General features: G+C 36.8%; 1 protein-coding gene across 1 annotated transcript in view; it reads left to right on the top strand.

Annotated features, from left to right (window-relative positions):
• The window catches only part of grm3 (glutamate receptor, metabotropic 3), a 36,847-nt gene continuing 31,201 nt past the window's right edge, over positions 1-5,646 (top strand). Inside the window, exons 1-2 of the mRNA XM_068722864.1 lie at positions 1-131; positions 5,350-5,418. The gene's annotated coding sequence lies outside the window, so the exon portion shown is untranslated. The remainder of the gene's footprint in view (positions 132-5,349; positions 5,419-5,646) is intronic.

Genomic DNA, 5,646 nt, shown 5'->3' with positions numbered 1-5,646 from the left:
GGCGCGCAAAGCAGTGGTGCCCATCCTCTCTCTCTCAGTGCGACTCCTCCGAGGGATCAGGAGTAGACTAAGTCAAACTTCCAGCGGCTGAAGATTTGTGCGCAACCTTTGAAGGGATCCAAGTCGTCAAGGTAGGTCAAATATAACATATTCCTTTCGGTTGGGCAAATGTGTTGCAGTGTTAGATTTCGGGTTAGGCGAGTGCAGAGAAAAATTGTCAGTCCGGGACCGTTCGAGCGCGCGTCAGCCAATCCTACGGTGGGGAACAATTTGCTTTCAACTTTGCGCAGGATTTAAACACCCAATTATACTGCATACATGTGGTTCCTATTTTTATTTTAATCAGATGCTTCTTCTGATCGCAGGCTGTGATAAAGAAAAAAAAAACCTAGTTGCTAATCTCTGCAGCAGATGCATGATAAAGATACAGGAGGTGAAACAAAGAGTATCTGCAGTTGCGTATTTTACCCTGCGTGGAGAAGTTATTTGGGTTCAGATAGACCGCAACAAGCCATGTCCCGCGGCTTTAAGCTTCCTGGGTAAAAGATAGGCGTGTAGTGCGTCTCTGGAAACAGGCATACAGGTGGATCTGATAACCGTATGTGGTCACTGATTATCAGTGGAATGACTTTCTGTTTGCTTCTCAACAAGCTCTACACCTTTTCGCAGGAGGCGAGGTGCGTGGCACCTAAATGTCCAAATGTCATTGCGTACACAGACTTCAGACAAAGGCTCTTATTGGTGCACCAGCAGTTTCATATTTTTCACTGACAGTCAAGCCTTAAGGAGTGATGGAACTTCTCTCCTCTACCAAAATGTTTTTACCCAATACTCCAAATAACATTTTTGAATTCTGAAGACAAGTGAAAAACCTAGGCCTGTGGGCTGTATTCCTGCAGGTTTGTCTCCATTAGACTCAACAGTAAGCTTAGAGTGGCCATACATTTTGTACATACAGTTCAATTATTTCCTATTGTTGTAAAAAAAAAAAAAAATTAAAAAGAAAGAAAAAAAGAAACACATTTAGTTCTGCTTACATATGGTATATTTCTCCTTAGTGGTCACATGAATTGTATGTACACCTCAGTTGACCATATTTCCTTCTCAACACCACCCATGATGAAGTATAGGCTATTTATTGATGAGCCTACACATAACTTCGGCATATTTAATGCACATTTTTTCTCTTTTCCTAAATCAAAAACGTAAAACTTTGCTGAAATGGCATGCAGCCAACCATGATAACATCATGTTCCTGTTTAATCATCAAAATTTGCATTGGAAACTATTAGTAGAATTTTGTTTCCCAAATCAATGGTGTGTTTTCCATTGTGATAATTGCTTAGTATCAGAATTGCAATATCCACATCAGAAGATGGCTTAAGTAAGAGTAATGAGAATTTTAAATGAACTCTTATTCTTATACTTTATTATAGAAAGAACAAGCATTTACTCTGAGGAGGGGTGGGCAGTGATTGTAGTGCTTGATATCTGAGAGGCTTGGTGCCACAGCAGATATTCAAATAATGACCATAGTACTAATAATAATGATAATAGTAATGATGCATTTGTTGTATGGCAGTAAGAAATGGAAGCATTAGTGAATGCAGAATCTGCATTATTTTTCTTTTCTTTAGGGGTGGGGTTTTTGTATTTAATACATTTTGAGAACTCAGTATCTTACGTTGGTTTGCCTCTGACTTTTTGCTTTATTGATCAATTGCATTGTGTTTGTGTATATATGCAGATTGCACATGTTTGTGCCCAAGAGTGTGTGTAACCTGTTGCGTAATTAAGTGTAATTTCATACATGTGTTCATTCACACTTGTTCAAAATATGCAGTTTGAACATTGATGAGTGTCTGTGTGTGTGTGTGTGTGTGTGTGTGTGTGTGTGTGTGTGTGTGTGTGTGTGTGTGTGTGTGTGTGTGTGTGTGCATTGAAGGGTCAAACACGGTGTAGGAGGGGGGTCGCAAGTGTGGGTGGGCACTTGGTGGTCTTGTTAAAGCTTAAAGATATGCTTCTTTATAATTGCGTTTTTGTGTGCATGTGTGTTAGGAGAATGTGTACATGTGCGAGTCGGGACAATTGTCTTGTCAGTGAATTGATCTAAAATTTCAGCATTTTTGTGCTTTGTAATAAATGTGCGTACATAAACTTGTGTTTGTGTATCTTTGTGTGTGTGTGTGTGTGTGTGTGTGTGTGTGTGTGTGTGTGTGTGTGTGTGTGTGTGTGTGTGTATGGCCTTGTAGCTTCCACTCAGCACCACTCACTGGACTGTATACAGTAAAGAACCTCGTCGTTAGCAGTGTACTAGCTCAGTGCATAAAGGAAAAGGATGCCCCTGCAACAGTGCTGTCCACTATTGGACATGTAAATTGTCAGACGAGCCATGTGTGGATGTAAATGTGTGATGTGACAGATTTTGGAAGCACAAGCAGTGCTGATTGTAGAATATTGCGATTTGCTGATGGTTATCTGTGAATTGATGTTATCTGTTTAGTAATGTGTTTGTTAAATACAGAATCTGGTGACCTGTGTCAACATCACACAGTAAGCTAAGATCAATTATGTGTTCCTGACTACCCACAGCCGAAGTTTAAATCTTGAGTATAGAGTTAAAGTTATAGAATGAATAAATACAGTCAGTTCTGGGGTAATGCCGTAAGGCTGCATGTTTCTGTGAAAGGCAGCTCTCCGGACACAGCCATTACCATAATATTCTTTGGAATATCAAATACTCGACCCCTATGAGCCTGAAATGTACCTGTAAAAAGTTTCATGGAGACACTGGATGACGGCTATGGTCAGCTATAGAATTCATGTCAGTTTCACTTTTCAAAAAACATGTCAGAATATCCATAGACATTTTTGAAACCACACCTGCATCATAATCCACTTCTCCGCTCTGCATACACAATACTCCACATCGCACACTATTGAAACACACCTGATCATAATGTGCATTAGGACTGAGATGGAAGTGTGTTTTACTATTTATGGGTGGAAATATCAGTGTCTGGAACACACAGTAATCACTGAGCACATGGATAGACTGCAAATATGTAGATTATGCGCTAAGAGTGCTTTCTATGGACATTTTCACTATTGGAATACACTTTAATCAACGCAAATTCCAGCTGACCTCAGCCACCATGCTGCATGAAGGACAAAACGTTTTACTTTCCAAGCTTACGGGAAGAGATTGATATTTCGAAACAGTGTTGGATGGAGCACTTAATAGTAGTTCAGTGGTGTGATGAGAGGCCAACAAAATCTTCCATCTTTTTTGCAGATCTCAGATGTGGCCACTCTACCAGTGGTTAAAATATCTTGATGTGTTACAACCAGTTTATAGAGGTCTGGATTGGCTGGAGTTTTGGGTGATGGTATTTTACCAAAGCCAGTACAGAAGACCTGGCAAGAAGGTGGCATGGCCACTGAACGATTGAAGTCCAATATCATCCAGATAAGACAATGTAATGGCTCAATGGAGATCTGTAAGGACCAACTTAATGACATACAGCAAACTTTGGCCTGGTTGATTCCAAAGCTGTTTTCTACCACTGATGGCACAATCACTTATCACTTATCACTTACTTAAATAAAACACTGACTTTATTAGAATTGTGGTCCACCATTTCACTGTATATTTTCAACATATGTTTGCTACTTTTTAAGTGCTTTCACATACTAAGATTTAAAGTTTTAGTTGGGCAATCCTTGATGTGCTGTTGGTGAAGTCTAAAGTGTTGTTATAAAAATTAGATTAATATATTTACCTGACTTTAATATAGTTATTGAAAGCATGCTACTTTTGAGTAAACATGTATACGTAAGTGCTTGAGTTTAAGTACTACTTTTTAGTTAATTCATACGTTCTAATTAATTATCAGTATGATAATTTAATTGTTAAATGTACACTTACGCTTTTACTTACATACATATAGAAGTCTACTGAATGTTATAACTTACCTTAAAGAGGGGCTGGGCAATATGGCCAACAAATGTGTTCACATATTTAATTTTATATCGCGATAACAATATATATTGAGATATAGAATGTTTTCTGGTAATTCAAAAAATAAATACTATATATACAATATACTACTAATCTGAAATACCCATACGGTTTTGTATAGTCTTGTGTGAATTAAATACTTAACAAATGTAAAGTACTGAGTATTTTTTCATTTAATTAAAAAACGTTGATGCAAAATAGTCAGATTTTCTGAGATATTTGAGATGCTATGTGCTTGTTTTTATCAGTTTGAACAAATTATTTAGACTTAATTGTGTATCTGGAAATCTGATTTCATCACAATATGATTCCATTGAAAGAAGATGAATAATCATATTGAATTATCGCCACTTCATGGAGAAACTATATTGTATCAGAGTATCATACTCTGATACCATTTTTTATTTGAAGAATATGCAGTTTGTGTGATATACACAATCCCCAAAACTGGTACAGTCTTGATATTTTAAGATAGATCCAGATCCAGATCAGATAGATCCCCACACTGTGCTCGAAACATTAAACAGCAATAAAAATCCTTCTAGTGGGAAACTACTTTGGTGGGCTGATCCATCGTTTTTTATTCTCTTAGATATTTCTAGCATCCCACCGTATGCAGGATGTGCTTTATTATTGTTTCTTATTAGACTAGGTTTTTGCCATCAGCCCAGTCATCACAATAGTGCCATGCAGTGCTGTATGCCACCGAGGGCACTCAAGTCAGACATTTTGTAAATTCTATAGGTAATGGCTTTAATGTGTTCTTTTGAATATGATCTATAAGTTTGTGTCCAAATATGCTGGTGAATATATGAATAGTCATTAGCCCCTAGAGACAATACGTTCATGATTAATTAATCTATTACTCAGTCTGAATAATTAATTATTTGTGAGATAACATACTACAAATCTGTAAACCATTGTAAATGTTTTGCAAGAACATTTTGTAAATATTAACAAACATTTAGCAAAACACTTGACTTACCAGTGGTGGTTTTGTGCCCTATTTCACATAAATAATCAAATTAACAAGTTATCAGTGTATTCTAAGAGTGTTAGTATGACATTTTTTTGAAAATCAGGTGTTTCAGAGAACAACATGTAAGAGCTTCTTTATGTTGCTGTCCATGGTGCTGAATTCACTTTAAAGTAACTTGACTGATTTAACTGTTTTTACCTTAAAAAACAAATAATAAATGTAATTAACGCAACATTAAACACAATGCTCGGAAATGTCACACTTGAATACATTATAAAAGTTGTTGATGAATTGTCCTCTTTCACTATTTCTTTCTCTTTCTGGTTTCATGTGTTTCTCAACGCTGAAGACAAGGGGACGGAAAAATGGGATCTAATCTCAGTAGAGCCAAGAGGAGTCTAATACACTAATATAACAGGTAGGTAACTCATAATCAATGTCTGGTTTCGTGCTAACTGTACCAACAAATATATACACAAATATATACTATAACTTGCTACAAATAACAAAAAAGTCACTATAAAGATCGTTTTCAGACACCACCAGATCATAATCACACCTAACTATCACTTCTATGCCCTTAGTTAAGTCAACATCTTAAGGAAAGTTTTTGTCTTTCACACAGTCTTAATAATTCATAATAAAG

Source organism: Cebidichthys violaceus, unplaced genomic scaffold (assembly GCF_023349555.1).
Source record: "Cebidichthys violaceus isolate CVI_PGR_0920_01 unplaced genomic scaffold, fCebVio1.0.p SCAF_3, whole genome shotgun sequence".
In the NCBI taxonomy this organism is placed as follows: Eukaryota; Metazoa; Chordata; class Actinopteri; order Perciformes; family Stichaeidae; genus Cebidichthys; species Cebidichthys violaceus.
Note: the sequence above shows the minus strand (reverse complement) of the source record. Positions and strands in the feature narration are given on the sequence as shown.